An 18,711-nucleotide genomic window follows, 5' to 3' on the forward strand; every position below is an offset into this window, starting at 1 on the left:
CTAAAGCAAGCACCCTGACAATGGTATTTAAAATTTGATAGTTTCATGGATGAACATGGTTATCATAGATGTCATTCTGATCATTGTGTATATTTTAAGAGATTTGATAATGGTAGTTATATTATCCTGTTGCTTTATGTTGATGACATGCTTGTTGTTGGGTCTAACATGCAACATATAAATGATCTTAAAAAGAAATTAGCCAAGTCATTTTCTATGAAGGATTTGGGTGCAGCTAACAAATTCTCGGTATGAGGATTACACGAGACAGGAAAAATAGAACCTTGAATTTGTCCCAAAGTGAGTATATAAAGAAGGTGTTGAAAAGATTTAGTTCATGCAGGATGCAAAAGCAGTTAGTACACCTTTGGCTAGTCATTTCAAATTGACAAAGGAGATGTGCCCAAAGGCACAGGAAGAGGTTAATAAAATGTCTAACATCCTGTATTCATTAGCTGTTGGGAGTCTGATGTATGCAATGGTATGCATAAGGCCAGATATTTCACATGCAGTGGGAGTTGTGAGCAGGTTTATGAGTAATCTGGGTATGGAACATTGGAATGCTGTGAAATGGATTCTTCGGTATTTGAGAGGAACTACTATGAAGGCATTATGTTTCAAAGGATCTAATGCTGCTCTAAGTGGATTTGTTGACTCTAATCTGGTGGGTGATATTAATTCATGGAGGAGTACTACAGGGTATGTTTTTAATATAGGGGGAACTACAGTCAGTTGGATTTCTAGGCTGGAAAAGGTTGTTGCACTTTCAACCACTGAAGTTGAGTATGTTGCTACTACAAAAGCCAGCAAGGAGATGATTTGGTTGCAATGTTTTCTAGAGGAATTGGGTCAGACACAAGAAGATAGCCCATTGTATACTAATAGAAGAGTGCCATTCATCTTGCGAAGAACTCTATTTTTCATTCAAGGACAAAGCACATTCAGCTCAGGTACCACTTCATCCGAACTATTTTGGAGGAGAGTCAGTTACAGCTTGAGAAGATTCACACAATTGAGAATCCTACCAATATGTTCACAAAGGCAGTTCCACATGAGAAGCTGATTTCTTCATCAGTTTTTGTTGGTCTTCTTGATTGATAATTGTGGAATTTATACCAGTCGAGTCCTAGTGTTTTATCCAGCGGATGTTACATGCACAGTGGTGTCGTGTAGTATCAGTCTCCAAGTGGGAGATTGTTTGGTGTGGAGCCTGATCAGTCTCCAAGTGGGAGATTGTTGAAATGTGGTGACTGATCAACAAAGTATTGTACACTGAGTATGTATCCTCGCCATTTTTCGTTGATGAAAATCGACATTGTAATAAAACCCTAAAAAGGTCGACTTTGTTTGTTTCACTAAAAATGCATGTTATAAGCGGCTGAGATGCTTAAGGCATTGTAAGGTTGATGTACTATTTTTGTTGGATAATAAGAAAGATTGGACGACTGTGTATGGTGGACATAACCCATTCTAGGTGAACCACGTTAAATCTCCATGTTATCTGTGTCCTATTTTATTTCTTTATCTTTTGTATTTAAATTTGCATATAATTGTTAGTTCATATTTGCTTCAGATCTGCTTGAAACCCTAACAAAACTCAACCCCAACCACCAAGTAGTAGAGGTTACCATCCACCCCAGACTTCATAAAGCCCATTCCTTGCAAGTATCTATCAAGGCACTCATACCACGCTCTAGGGGCCTGCTTGAGTCCATCCAAAGGTCTCTTCAATCTGCACATGTGGGTTTCACTATTGTGTGCTACAAAGCCCTATGGTTGTTCTATGTATACCTCCTCTTTCAATTCACAATTAAGAAATGCCATCTTGACATCCATTTGATGGATCTTCCATCTTATCTATGTTGCAAGTGAGATCACAGCTCGTATAAAAGTATACTTGGCCACTGGAGTGTATGTCTCCTTGTAGTCCATTCCCTCCTTCTAAGATAACCCCTTGTCCACAAACCTTGCCTTGTATTTCTCGATGCTACCATGAGCACCATGTTTGATCTTATGGATCCATCATGATCCAACCACTATCCTATCTATTGGTCTAAGAACAAGCTCCCATACATCATTTTGCACTATTGAGCTAATTTTCTCAACCATTGCATCTCGCCACACCTATTGTTGTGTGACATATTGATAGCTAGAAGGCTTGCTATCTACTAATTGACTAACTAATGCCATATAGTCATTAAGATTAGTTGGTTGTCTCTATTGTCTATCACTCATCATAGTAGCTCCCAAAAACTCCTCAGTATCCCTTTGTATCTATTGAACCTCACAATTCCTGCTGCCAACCATAGAGGATGAAACATCAACTTGCATGTCTTCTTGATTCATCTCTTGGAATTTCTACATTTGTTGCTCCATATTCACTGAACTCTGAACACTTGAGCCTATGCTTGTGCTAGTAATTGTACTTGCACTTTGTTGTCCCCGATTCAGTTGAATGATCCTTGGAGCTTTTGTTGGCTTCCCACTCTGATCATCTATTGGAAAATATTTTTTCCTCCTAAATGCCTTGTTCTCCATGAATTTGACATCATGGCTAACTATAATCATCCTGGTCCCTCGAATAAATATCTCATATGCCTTTTAGGTTTCACTATACCCCAAAATGTACCCCCTCTCCATAGTTTGATCTATCTTGGAACGTGTAGCCCCTGGAATGTGACAATATGCCAAACTTCCAAATATCTTGAAGTGAATGGCATTTGGTTTCTTCCTTGTGAAAGCTTCCTCTGGTGTCATCTTCTCCAATACCTTATACGAAACCCTATTTAGTATGTGTACTACCATACTGGATGCCTCTGCCCATAAGTTTAATGTGGCATGTCCTGGACATGTAGCATAGCCCTTGCTGACTCTGATATAGATCGATTCTTCATCTCAACAACCCCATTTTTCTATGGGTTGTAAGTAATGGTCCACTCTCTCTTGATTCCTTCCATGGTACAAAACTCATGGAACTCTTTCCCTTTGTACTTGACTCCATTCTCTGACCGAATAGCTTTTATCTTCTTTCCTGTGAAATTATCCATAAGAGATTTGAACTCTTGGAAGTGACTAAAGACCCCATCCTTGCTCTTAAAGAAATATATCCAAGTCTTCCTAGAGAAATTATCAATAAAAATAACATAGTACTCGTATCCTCTAAAAGACTTTGTCAACATTGGTCCACATATATCTGAATCTACTAGATCAATATCACCCTTGGATCTAGTGTCACTTCTTGGAAAAGTTTCTTTCACAAACTTCCCCAATACACATCCCTTACATACATCATCATGCCTTGTTCTCACCTCTGGAACACCTATCACTATATCGCAAAGCAATTTAAGTGCTCCATGATGTATATGGCCCATCCTCTTATGCCACAGGTCTCCTTGATCTCTTAGACTACTGCTTCTCATGAGTGCCTTAGGAGTTTCAAACTACAACCTATAAAGCTGACTTCTCCTAACTCCAATTTCTATAGGTTATTTCCAATCCTTATGCTTGATCAGCACATGCATCCCTCTAAAGAATACATTGTAGCCTTTATCCTAAAGAACAAATACACAAATTTGGTTTATACATAAGCTTGGCACATGTAATGCATCATGAATGGGAATCAACTTACCAGTCTCCCTCTAAAATTGAGCAATCTCTTTCTTAACTAGATTGAGTTTGGACATGTTCCCCGTAAAAATCAGGATTCTGATGTCCTCCTCCTTATAATTGGGCAAGTACTCTCTAAATCCTATCATATAAAATGATGTCTCACCATCTATAGACCAAACACTTTGTGAGGTTGATCTAACCATACAAGCTATGAGTGCAAACTCATCCTTCATTCTATTAGAAAGCTCATCTACACTTGTTGGAGCTACCATCTACTTCTTTCCTTTCTTGTCATTCTTCTTCCTTTGTGGGCAATCACTAACATGGTGGCCAAAATTGTGATATCCATAACACTTTATCACCTTAAAGTCAATTACACAATCACAACATACCTATCCAACATACCTATCCAATTCACCACAAGATTGAGTTATAATTATTTATTGCAAGTTCTTTCTAAAGCACCAACAAATTTTCCAAAGAATTATAATTGTTTAAATATATATCTTCTCTTTACACATGATTTAGAATATATCCCTTGACTCCTAAAAAAAGAAAAATGAATTGTGTAATGAGATTATTTAGTGAATTAAAAATAGCTGCAAAGAATGATTAAATGGAGGATGAGACAATTTACGATAAGCTTTATTTTAAGCAAGATCAGGTATGGATGGTCGCATCTAAGTTTTTTTAAAGAGTTTTATTATTTGGTTTTATAAATTTGTTAATATGTAATATATTTTTTTAAATAATGATTAAATATAGTTTTTATTTCAATTATAAATGAAAAGAAAAATTCTTATGATTAATATTTCACAAGGTTTTTTAATAATATAAATGATTATACATAATTAAAATTGCAAGTTTTCTTTAGATTTTTTATAAAATGACAAACATATTCTTAGATGATAGATATGTCAATATGTAATAGGTGTTTGAAAAACAGTGATAAAATAAAGTTCATGGTTCCAACATTCTAAAGTACGTATTTTATTTAAAAAATACTGAGATGATGCTTCAAAACTAGAAATGAAAAGAACTTACATCATGAACTACAGAAATTACATGACTTGAATGAAATACTATCATTTTTAATATGTTCAACATACTTTAGGTATGTTCAACATACTTAATAATTGATGGAGACAATTCAATCCTTTGTCGTGGTCATGGAGCAACTTGTGTGGGGAGCAGACAGGAGAAGATAAGGGATGAGGGACTTTCAAAGACAAAATCATTCATGTGGTCCTCCCCACTAATACCTAAAGCATTGTAAGCCATACAAATTTCACGTACTCTTTCCCACTCTGCACTATAAATAGCATTCTAAGCTCATGGCCAACTATTAAACCATTCAGAACTAGTATTAAGCTTGCGTTCTCATTAATGGCCAGTTTGAAGATAGAACACTCTTCTTCTTATATACCAGAAAGATTTCACAATAAGTGGAATAATGATTTTGTGCAGTCTTTGGAAACACCATACGAGGTAAATGACTTCTTAAATATTATTACTATTTCTTTGTAGATTTTTCTGGTATGTTTTTTTCCTTGCTGATTGTACATTTTTCAGGGATCTGAATACCGCGAAAGTGTGGAAACACTGGTGAATGAAGTGAAAATCTTGTTAAAAGAAATGCAGACTGGATTTGATGGTGATCTGATTGAGCGGTTTGAGATGGTTGATGCATTGCAATGCTTCGGAATAGATCGATATTTTCAGACTGAGATAAAAGAGGCTCTTGATTATGTTTACCGGTTTGTTAAATTTCTCCTTTAATATTTCAAGTGCTAACAAAATATATAAGGTGTGATGGAACTTGTAACATATTACTCAATGTTAGAATTGATATCTTAATACTGGTAATGAATTCGAGGTTACACAGCTCGTTTGTGATAGAAATAGTTTAGCATTACATTTAATGGAAACATTAACAAAAAGGTTTAGTTAATAATAGATGCAGATGTTGGGATGGAAGTGTGGGCATAAGATCAGGATCCGGAAGTGTTACAAAGAATTTGAATGCTACAGCTTTAGGAGTCAGACTTCCCAAACTTTAAATATGGTTTTTCAGCCTTAAGGTACATATCCAAGTTATAACCATCAAAAAACATATTTTAACATTATTTCCATCTTTAAGATTTATGCGAACCAAATAACTCAATATATTTTTAAAGTGCCTTTTCTTTCATTATCAACTTTGATTATTTATTTTGTATTTTTTTTTTTTCAAGCATTTACAATTAATGATTTATTTTTTTGTTGTGTTGTGTGAAGATGTGTTGGAGAACTTTAAGGACAAAAATGGGCAGTTTTTCTTCTCTGAAGGAAATAATGATAATAATCAGAACATTATTATGGAGGAACATGCGATGACAAGTATGCTCAATCTCTTTAGAGTTGAGTGTGGCATTTTCAGGGAAAAAAGTAATATAAGAGGCTAAAATGTTTAGCTCTCTATATCTTAAGCAAATATTACAAAAGCTTGAAGATACATATAAGAAAAGTTTTCTGAAAGAGGTAATAAATTTTTAAAGAAAAAGTTATAAAAAATAAGTTATTATATTTAAGAAAGATGTTAGATAGAAATTGGTGAACAAGAATTTGTTTTGGTGTTGATTTTGATAATATTATTTCAATTTTATAGGTGGAGTGTGCACTCTTGTATGAATGGCCTCAAACCTTCTCTAGATGGGAGGCACGAAATTTCATAGAAATATATGAATTGGACAATTCAAGGTAAAGGTTATAGAATATTGTATTTATTTATTTTCTATTAGTTGAACTATTTAAATATTTTTAACTTTTTAAAATTGATCATGGGATTTTGTTTCTTCTTCAGATTAAAGGATAAGAAGATTTTGGAATTAGCAAAACTGGATTTTAATATATTGCAATTTGTCTACAAGATGGAAATGAAGGAATTCTCTAGGTAATTATGATAATTAAATAGATTTAATGATATAGATTAAAATTATAGAAATAATCAAATAATTTCAATTGATGTGTGTATGTGCATGCGTGCCTTTGTGTGTTTGATGTTTAATCAAACAATAAATTGAATAGCTTAGTTTTTCTGTAGCAGTTTACTTTTCAAACAATTTGTAATATTTAAGTGTAAAAAATAAAAATTAATAACTAATTATTTAATCTTTATGGCAGTTGGTGGGAAAATTCTAGGGTCACTGGTTTGATTTCAATTCAACAACGCCCAATTGAATATTATTCATTAGCAGTCAGTGCTATAGATGAAGTGGAGTTTTCTAGTAGCAGAATGGCTTTGGCGAAATCATTAAAAATTATTTCTTTGATGGATGATCTTTTTGATGACTACTTAGCAATTGAACAAGTTGAACTTATTTATAAGGCTATTATTCATGGCTGGGATATTTCTCTCATACAAAATATTCCAGACAATTTTAAAAGAATTGTAGAATTTGTTTTTAAAACAATACATGAACTAACAAGTGAGGCCAATAAAAAGCAAGGACGTGACATGATGCCATTTGTTACAAAAATGGTATGTGTACTTTCCAAAATATTATTTAATTAAATGTGTAAATGTTATTTTTATTTATACATTATATAAAAATAATGATAAATAAAAGATATCCTAGAAATGGTATTAATAGGATTACACAAACTTAAATTTATTTTTATGCTATTTTAAAACTATTTAGTTTTATAGATATCTATTTCTTATTTTTCATTTTTTAAGATATTTTAAAATTATTATTTTTAACTTATAAGTTAAATTAATTTTTTTATATATATATTTTTTAAATTAATTTTTTGAAACTTAATAGTTATTTTTTTTAATATACTTGTTCTAGTTTTGTATTTAATTTTTGAAGTATAGTTTTAAAATTTTACATTAACTAAAGAATGATATTTTTATTTTATTTTTATTTAATCTTAAAAGGTGTAATAAATACAATATATTTATATTTCCCTTTTTTATTGTTTCATTCATAGATATTAATATATATTTTAAAATTTGGACACATCTTTGGATTTATAAAATAAATATATGCTTATGTGATATTTTTCATAGTCATGACATGAGATGTGTGTCCCTTACTATTGTAAAGGTTACATCTCTTTAAGTTTACTTTCTAATCCCTTATATTAATGTTTTGATAGATCCATAACATTTTTTCATTTAGATTAGTTCATGTTTATGTTGTATACTAAATAAAATTATATCTATTTAAAAATTAATATTTGTTTTAGCATGAATATTATGTATTGTACATGTTAATATTGAATAATATGAGTCTCAAACTATTTTATTTATTTAAGAGATATTAAATTTTTTTATATATAGATATATATATAAACTTACACTTTTTAATTTTTATATATTTTATATATATATAAATATATAAATACATAAATTTTCATTTTAATTTAAAAATATTTTAAAAATTTATTTTAAAAATTTATAAATAAACTTATTGTGATTTTTGTCAATATCAAATTGGAAACATCGATTATGAAAAAAAATTAGGAAATGGATTTAATATTTCAAGTATATTGTGATAGTAGGCAGATTATGTTGAAGCTACTATACAACAAACACGGTGGAATGCTAGCAAATACATTCCAACCTATGATGAATACATACAGATTGCAGCCACAACTGCTGCGGTGGGACCATTGTCATTGCATCCTTTTCTCTTGGCAGCCCCCGATTTAGCCAACAACACTATTGAGAAGATATTCAATAATCAATGTAGATTCTGCAAGATCATGTGGTTGTGTACACGCTTAAATGATGATGCTCATGATTATCAGGTTTTTGTCTTTCCCTTTTAATTCTAGATTGAAATAATAATATAATACGTTGAATAGTAACATATTTTTTAATTTTGATGAAGGATGGTAAACTCCATGGACAAACAGTCTCAGCCATTTCCTCTTATATGAGGGATCATCCTGAATGCTCAGAAGAAGAGACACTAAATCACATCAACTATATTATTCACCAATTACTGGAAAAGTTAAGCTTCAACCTTAATAGAGGAATACAATGCTTCTTTGTATTAGGAGATGGATTTTCATATCATGATGAAGGAATGAAGCAAAGGGTAATCAAAGTTCTTATTGATCCAGTAAAAATATAGAAAGACGGACTTTCTATTATCTAAAAGTAAAAATTCAATTACAAAGTAATCTATTGATTGCATGTGATGATAATTTCATCTGTATTCCCAATAAAATATATAATAGTTAGAGGATGTACCTCTATATGAAATGTAAACCTATGAAGGATGTACCTCTTTTCTATATTGCAATGTTTTTGTTGTAACAATATAGATCTATATGTTGTATTCCTAATAAAAATATATAATATTGTTAGAGGATGTACTTCTATATGAAATGCAACCCTATGTAGGATGTACCTCTTTTCAATAATAGCAATACTTTTGTTGTAACTATAAAATTGATACGTTGACTTCTTCATTGAATTTATCTTATTTATCTTATTGTAATGAGTGTCAAATTTAGTGACTAATATTTTGACATTTTGGACCATATCTATTGACCAAATTAGCCTTATAATGGACAAGAGAAAGATATCAAATACTATTAGCTCAGAAAGAATTAACTTACTCGTATGTTTTATATAATCTAATACAAAATTTTAAAAGCACAATATATTATAATGTTTCCATGTATTTTAGGAATGTATGTGTAATGTCCCTTCAGTGATGACTTATTAATAGTTGAATTATTAACAAATTTTTAAACTCTTTAAGTTTATTATAAGATTTTGTCTTTTCTCTAGGTTAAAGGATAAGAATATTTGGAAATTAGTGAAAGTAAATTTTAATATATTGTAGTTTCTTTACATGATGAATATGAAGGAATTATATAGGTAATTATGGTAATCATATAGATTAAATAATATAGATTAAAATGAAAGAAATAATCAAATAATTTGAATTAATTATGAAAAATAAATATTTTTATAATATTTAATATTTGATACAATCATAAATTAAATAGTTAGTTACTTTGTCCATGTATTTGGATGAACTACCATGCATTGAATTTTATAGGTCAAGATATTTATTTTCATGATTAATCATGGATGAAATAAAAAGAAAAAATCAATTCTTGATAATAATTAAGATAGTTTTTGGAAAGACTAAGGCCCACAATTTTACAAGTATGCATTAGTTACTATTGCAAATAATTAAATTATCATAGAAAAGTAGAGGCCCAAGATGGAAATCATTGATGAGTTTAAAGGGTAGACATTACTTTATTTAGTTACTGCCATTAAGTAAAATTTGTAATACTCATGGGGCCCAAAAAATGTTTTATACCATTGACTTTCATTGAAATCAACAATTTAAAAGCAAATCAACCCCATGAGAATTACAAATTAGATTGTTGATAAAATGCTAAAGTAACTATTTATTAAGATGTATTATTGGTGAATTAAATTAATTTTTTATAATAAATTATAAAATTCTGACAAACCCAATCCAATCATGTACTAAATATTTATATGATATAAACTATTCCAAATAGTTATAAAAACAATATAAAATTATTTTTTCAAACAATATATGAATTGGCAAGTGAGGCCACTAAAAACCAAAGACATGACATGATACCATTTATTACAATAGGGATATGTATACTTTCCGAGAATATTATTTAACTAAATATGTAAATTTTATTTTTGTTTGTACATTAAATATAAACAATGATAAATAAAAAGTACGTTAGAAATATCTATCAATAAGGTATCTGTTTAGAGACATCTACTTATGTGTAAATTTTATTTTTATTTATACATTTATTAATAAGAACACACAAAATTAAATGTTAGTTTATTTTACTATTAAATTATTTTATTTTATAGATATTTATTTTAATTTTTTAAATTTTTAATATATTATCTTAAACTTTAAATAATTTATTTCAACTTAAAAGTTAATTTTGGTAATATACTTATAATTTTGTATTTAATCTAAAAATTGTAGTAAATATAATATACTTATATCTTACTTTTTAATTGTTTCATTCATATATATATATATATATATATATATATACATATAATCGATTCTCCATGTGAAATGCCACATTTGACAAAGGACCAAATTTACAATATATGTATTATATCAAAGTGACATAATTATTGTGAGGATAGTCTAAGGTGATAAAACAACTACTAATAATAATATGAGGGCTTTGATATAATCTCTATAGAAGAGCTTGTTGATTTTAATTTTTAAAAATTAGTACATATTTATGTTGTTTATTAAATAAAATTATATCCATTTTTTGTTTAATACCTATTTTATCATGAATATAAGTAATTAAAATGTGTTTCTGATTAAAGGCTCAAATAGGTTTTGATGGGACCTAAAACCCTATATACAAAATGTTTCCATTAGCAAAATATCAACAAAACAATGCAGGCACAATAACAAAGAAATAAATGAAATGGTCTACACACAACAAGGCCCTAAGCCAAAATAAAAAATCAATACCAAAAAAGAATTACTTAAGATTTGTAAGGATTTGAACAAACTAGTACTAACATTCAGAAGTCTCCTGAGCAAGCTCCTTTATGTCCTACATGTCCTTCAATGATTGGTCAACAAATTTTTTGATATGGCCTCTAGTTCATGTTCACAACCCTTTTCCATCTTAAGCACCAACATGATTCCTTTGTCCTCAAAATCAATAAATTGGGTGTTGCCATGCTACATTCTTTTAAATTTGTCAATAAAGAATATCATTCTACTTGCTGACCCTTTAATCAAATTAATACTAAACTTAACAAGTTCAAACAGTTTAGAATAAATATCCTCCTTTTTAAACTTAACAATATGCCCTTCATAGTCTAATTTTCAAACTAGCCACATTTGTAATTTATTTTTGAAGGGAAGCTGCCATATTCCTTCCTTCTTTGTCCACCCATAAATCCAAATGCTCCATGCCCTAATCCAACCTAGCTTCAGGGTATGTGCAAGCTAATGAGTCACAAATTAGCGGAATTCTGTGCATTGGAAAATGCGCTCCACAAAATGGGGGCCCATTAATGGTTCGGCCTCCCGAGCTGAAAGGTCATGGGGTGTCGAAGCCAAATAAAATGGGCCCCCGTTTTCTAAAAAATGGGCCCCCGTTTATGGACAAAACAGGCCCCCGTTTATAAACAAAACGGGGGCCCGTTTTTAAAAAACAGGGGCCCGTTTTGAAATTCTATTTTTACCATTTTTTTGGACAATTTTTCATTTTCACCGTTACAGTTAGTTGACAAGAGGAGATCAAAAATGGGCCCCTATGCTGTGGTTTCCACTTCAAGCCTCCACCACTATCCCAGATACACATTCAGTCATCTATTTTCACATTTCATAATTTTCTTGTATATATATATTTTTTTTTGTGTATTATTTAGTTTTTTTTTAATTATTTTAGTTTTTTTTAATAGTAGCATATAAATAAATTATTTTTTATATTTGCAAATTCTTGATTTTGATCTAAAATATTTTTGAACACTTAACCCTAAACCGTAATCAACAAATTTAGAAACCAAAACCAAACCTAGATAATTAACAAAATGAAATCGACACAAACAAAAAACTGAAAATGAAATGGAAACAAAAACAAAAACGTTCAAAAATGAAATTGAAATAAAACCAAACATATGTACCTAAATTGTTCTTAATCCTCATTAGGCAATACAAAAGTTACCACTAAATAGTATAACCTTAAAATTAATTAACATTACTCTTCAAATTTTAGATATGAAAGTTTAGGCTTAGGTTTATGCCATGTCATGGCATAAAGGTCCTATTATGGTCCTATTATGTCATGTGATGGTATAAAAGGATCAATTATGGACACAATTTTAGAGCAAAGCTAGATAAGTTACTAAAATTGGAGTTTGGTTTACATAGGTTCATAAAGGAAGCTAATATGCCAAATATATAATTCATTAATACAAAATAAAAAATATTCTTGATTTATAATGTCGATTGATAATGAGTTTTCTAAATGGGGTGCTAATTATATATACATTCGAAAGATTTGAAAAATATAATTCCCAAGAAGTATTTTGAATATCTTTAGAAGTATATTGGTATATCTAGAATGTAATTTATATTATAAAAGATTTAATATATGATTTGAAGTTGGTAGATATTTTGAGGAAGATTTATTAGATTATGTTATGATTAAGCTAATATTAGAAGAATGGTTTTAACAACATCTTTTGGTTTTAAAAGGTGCACAAGGTTTGAAGTTGAAATCATATTCGATTGTATATAATATTAAATTGTTAAGGAGCTATTTTTTTTTAAAATAGTTAATTTAAGATATTAGTTGAAGCTATTTGAGAACGTGAGATAGTCCTAATGAACAAATGAATTAAATTAGTGAACCTAGGACAATCACAATGAACATATGATAGTCCCAATGAGCCTCAAATGATCCTAATGAATGTAGGGCAGTCTTAATGAACCTAAGAAAGTCCTAATGAGCCTAAGAAAGCCATAATGAACTTGGGACAATCCTAATGAACCTAGGATAGTCCTAATGAACCTATGATAGTGTAAACAAGCCTAGGATAGTGTAAGAAAAAAACACTACAAAAAAGACCTCAAATGCGTTAAATGAATTTCCCAATAACGCACTCGTGTTTATCTTTTTTTGGTCATTTGGCTACCTTTTTTTACAACATCTTGGTGTATACGCCCCTAAGAAGACCTTTTCCTCAAAAATTTCTTGGATCATGAACTCCTCATGTGCACGAAACATTTAAGTTGCCACTTGGAAGCTTCTAATGCACACAATCCTTTCAATCAATCTACTCCATTGATCTCTCAAAACAATCTTAGTATTTAATCCTCTATCCTTCATGACTATAAATAAATCATTATATGAGCTATTTTCAAGAACTCTTGTAATGCAATGTTATGTTGCCAATTTAAGCACCTTACATCCTATTTTTTATGCTTGCTTGTATACACATATATTGCTAGAATTTAGCAATTATTTATAGCTTCTATTTTAGTTTATTTATGAAAGAGTATAAATGAAGCTATATTTAAAGTCAAAATTGTAAGATCCCCTCAATCATTGAGGTAGAATTCAAAATTGATTTCACCTCTAACTATATGAAAAATTTAATTTGTCTATACATATCAAAATCTTTCAAAATTTTGCATATTAAACAATAAAATATTGTGACGAACAAGTCTCTAGAGTCTTAAAAACCTTTATTTTCATAAAGTGCCAACACTGCATTTTTTCCCTAAAATATTCTCTTTGATTAATACGAAATTTTAAAATGGTTGCCACTAAAAGTATTAGGTCAACGAAAGGAATTGGGATATTTAAAAATAGGCTTGCATCACTTTTTTAGCTTCATTGAGTTGTAGTTTGTTCATTGACTTAATAATTAAGTGCTTGCAAGTATGATAGTGGACCCCTTTGTGCGTGAGCGCATTCCTAAAGCTTTCAATTATTAAAATAAAAAGCATTACGATGTGATGATTTGAAGGAGATGTATCCGTTAAAGAAATATTATGGATGCGTATTAATGAGGATCATATAGTATGTTGGGAATTTTATTTGGAATGTTAGTCAAAATAATATTCTAGTTGATAATTATAAATGCATGTGTAAAATATTGTTGAAATTGATTATTTTAAAAGTAAATATTGCAAGGTTAATTTTGTTTTTAATTGTTGGCATGTTGTGTTGATTTTTATGTAAGAGTTTCATTTCTTATTCAACTTTGTAAGAGAATTTGTGTATGGATTGATATCTTAAATTTTATAGAAAGATTATATATGAAAACAAATGATTGCGGAGTTTTATAATAAATGATTTATAGGAAATAATATTTTTTGAAGGTTTTGTAAATTATAATCTTGTGTAGATTTGATTATGGGAGAAATTTAATGGTGAAATATGCTTAACTCTTGAAAACTTTTGATGTTTTGTCTTTACATGGCAACCACTTAGAATATAATATGTTTTAAGTATGTCATTTATAGTCATGGGAGATTAGTTTTTTTTTAAGATTGTCTGAAGACTAATCAATGTAATATGAATTGATGGCAATTATCTCAAAACTATGTAATTGAATTCTAATAAATTATCATGTGTACACTAAAACACTATAAATATGGAGCATCCAAACACACACGTGCATTTTTCAAAATAACTTTAAGTTAAAGTTAACAAAATATTATGTTGTCTTAGTAATATTGTTTCCATGCTATATATTCTTACACTAGAAGGAGGATCATCTTATTTCTCACTTCTTTATTGATCTTATGTATGAAATATTTTATATTGATTTTAATAGTTGATGCATTTTACAAGAAATGAATTTATTAAATTGAATATATAGTAGATTTATGATGTTTCATTGAAAGTTTTTATTAAGTTTTGTGCGCAAATTTTATATTTCAAGATTCAATATTATGTACATGTATATTTTTTTAAGTTCAATATTATATTATATATTTCATGTGTATCTCATTCAACAACATAGAAATGTTACTATTTATAAATGTTTTTTTCTAATTTAGTAAAATAGATTCTTCTTTGACATAGAGTTGTATATAATTCATGTATATCTTTATATATGCAGGAGTTCTTTGCTATCATGGATGTCTTTGACATAGATGAACTATTAGGTGAAAATCCCCCACCACAACCCCCTCCTCCTCCTCCTCCACCTCCACCACCACCACCACCACCACCACCACAACCCCCTAGATTGGATGAAATTCATTTAAGAGAATGAATTAATGAAAACCTACAAGTGATTGAACAAAACATTACTGCTATCCAAAATGAGCAAGTCACGCCACCCCATCTTGTAGAGTTTGCAAAATCAATGCAAACTGTTGTCGAGTCAGTTAGATCTGTTGATTCTCAATTAGATCAATTCATAGATGATGAAAAGAGTTGCATGATTTTTATGCCGATGGTTTAACTTATAGACAAATCACTGATTTGAAAATAACCAAAACTCATTTATTTCCATATTTTACCAACCCAAAAACAAGAGAACCAATGCAACCTAACCAGAAAAGAATTTCAATTAGGTGGTGTGTGCATCTAGAAATGGCTAGATACTTTTGGGATAGATGGTGGATGGTTTTTGATTATCCACCACATCGTAATTATGAGGTCCCTTTTTATTTTTTGAAGAAATTATACTGTGAGTTTGTAATGAACCAAAAACCAAATTATTTTGATATTAAGTCATTCCAGAGTGTTGGTCGTGGAATGCCACAGCATAGATTAGGGGCACGGAGTAATAATCCCCTACCGGATCCACCCATAGTTCCACTTGTTGCTCCATCGATTCCTGCAAATGTCCAAAATACATCATTCATTTCGACATTAGATGCTTTGACTTCCCTCACAGGTAACCTGAGTGAGCAAGCTGCTCACATGGCATATGCTCCTCAATGGATGCCACATATGTGTTCGAGTTGTCATGAGACGTGTGTAGGTCCTACTACTACTGCAGGATCTACTTCAGTTCCAGATGAGCATGATGCAACAGATGATAGTATGATGACATCTTATATGGATTTTCTTTGCTCAGATGTTCATCTTGACTAGGTATAGATATATATACATGTACATGTCAATCTTTTTATGTACTTCATTAAATATAGGTATAAACTAAGTGCATCTCTTTTTTTATACAATCTAATACTTCATTAAATAAATTTTGTTTATGTAGATAAGGACTACGCCTAATATTATAGTCAATATTGCATCTACTGGAACACAACTCGGCACACCTTATGGGGTATAGTATAAATTTCTATCTAGACATTGTACTAGATCTTTTTAAGTTAATATGTTATCATCATATACTATATAAATTTTCATGTTGATACATTGAATGCTTCTTTCTCCAGGATTCAAGTCATGAGGGACCCTCTACATCACATCGAGAAGAGGGTCTGACTATTGTGACACCATCTATGGTATGTATCTTATAATTCTTAAATTAAATATGAACTCTTACAATATTGTAACTTAACTTGAAATTATTTAGTACACATATATGTGTTTGTAAAGTGGAAAATCATGATCGAACCATAAGTGTTCCCCCCACCACTCCGAGGAGAGGGGAAGGAGGTCACTAGGGTTGACGGTTTTCACTTAGGGGAGATTTTACATTCAAAAGAGGGGTTGAAATCCACAAGATCCAATCCCACACAATGCAAGATTGGATTCTAAATGAGTTTCAAGGGTTAAGATAGCAAGGCTACCCTCTTTTGTAAAGAATGTAGATAGAAGGATTAAGCTAGGAATGCATGAAAAGTGAGAAAGATTCACTTATAAATAGAGATAGGGATATAGGATGAAGCTGCAGACCTGGAATTAGTAGTAAAATGTCGAGATGGCACTGTCCTGCAAATTTGAGCGAAAGTTGACAGGACGATGGCGCCCAGCGTGCACATGGTCCTCCGAAAAATCCGCGAAATGAAGGGGGATCTGTTCGTCTCTGCACAAGGATTCCAGATCTTCAATTACAGCTGCGTACCTGCAACGTACACACAGAAAAGAGAGGATGATTGGGGGGTTAGGGATTAGGGGTTTGCCCTTAGGTCAAACCTCAGTTTTGGAATTAACCAAGAAATGAGAAATTGCTGTAAATGTAAATGATTGTAATGTAATAAAGTACCAATACCTTGTTGTAAGAATGTTTGTATTCTTACATGCGAAGGTGTAAATGTTGTTGTATGTTGTATGTTGTATGTGGTATGTGATCTCCTCTTCAATGGTTGAATCCTTGTCTTGAATGTAACACTTAGCCTTGAATGGAGACTTAGAATGCTCAATTGCTTGAAGGAATGCTTGAATGCTTGAATGCTTGAATGTTTGAGTATCACTTCTGCCTTTTTTCCATCTTCTTTTTTGAGAGGGGAAATGTAGTTTATATACTTGTCAATTAGGGTTAGAAGACTGATTTTTCCGACCTTAGGCCAACCTAGAAAGATTATTTTCCAATTTGCAAACATAAAGACCCGAGACCCAAAAGAGACCGGCCCCAAAATAGGGCTAGGGACCAGGGCGCTAGGCGCCATAGTCCTAGGGGACCAGGGCACTGGGCACCATGGTCCCACCTCCAGGGATAGCAGGGTGCAAGGAGGATCAGGCCAGGGTGCTAAAAAGTGCAGTTTTTGATGTCATGAACAAGTTTCGGGGTCTCCATTCAGGTTCAGTGTTGCATCGCCATTGTGAAGACCCAAATGTAGTCGAAATTGCAAGTGTCACAATTTTAGGATGCTACATTTAGCCCCCACTTTAGCGGGAGTATAAGCGTATGCTCATACTTTCGGTAAAGTACAACATTGAAAGACTTTCACCACGTCAAGGAGGCAAGATACACCAAGCCCCCAGTGGACTAATGATCTTACGAATTCGATTGATAAAGTAAAAGGGAAGATCATGAGGGAGAACCATGACTGTCAGTAGTAAGGTTCCCTCACTATGAGTCATGTAAGAAAAATACCAAAAATTTTCAAGGCAAAGCTAAGTTCGCCAAGAAATTCTCAAGTATCCTGAAGGGATAGATGGGGTGTATGCCCCCCTACGTTAAAGAGATCGCACACACCTCAACAAGGGTGATTGCTTTAAGGTAGTGATACACATAAGAAATGAGAAGGGAAAGGAGCACGTTATCACAAAGATTTAGCCCCCAAGTGTGAGATAAACCCAAGGATAATAGACACAAAACACAAAGAACGAGGTGACTTCGCTTTCCTCGAGGTCAGTATGCTATATGATAATTCATGTATATCATATGTATGTATGCATAATTGTTCTTCATTCCCCAATCAAGGAAGGTCACCTAGAAGAAGGGAACACATGTGTCTTTTGAGTCAACATGAGAGAGACCAAAAGAGATCTCAATGCTTTGCATCGTCCTCAAGTAGACAACACTAAGGACAACAAATAGAAGAATGAGAATAACACATAGAAGAAGTGACAAAAGAGAGGAGGAGAGAGTCTGCTATGCTAATGAAACTAGTCTAGCACGTCATCTACTCCCCGATCTTGCTGATCAATATTTTGGGAAGCCAGGGA

At 31.4% G+C, this 18,711-nt stretch overlaps 1 pseudogene; it reads left to right on the forward strand.

Moving 5' to 3' along the window:
* Positions 1–4,975: 4,975 nt before the first annotated feature.
* Positions 4,976–8,877, forward strand: LOC131068929 (delta-selinene-like synthase, chloroplastic; annotated as a pseudogene).
* Positions 8,878–18,711: the final 9,834 nt, after the last annotated feature.

Source organism: Cryptomeria japonica, chromosome 7 (genome assembly GCF_030272615.1).
Source record: "Cryptomeria japonica chromosome 7, Sugi_1.0, whole genome shotgun sequence".
Taxonomy (NCBI): domain Eukaryota; kingdom Viridiplantae; phylum Streptophyta; class Pinopsida; order Cupressales; family Cupressaceae; genus Cryptomeria; species Cryptomeria japonica.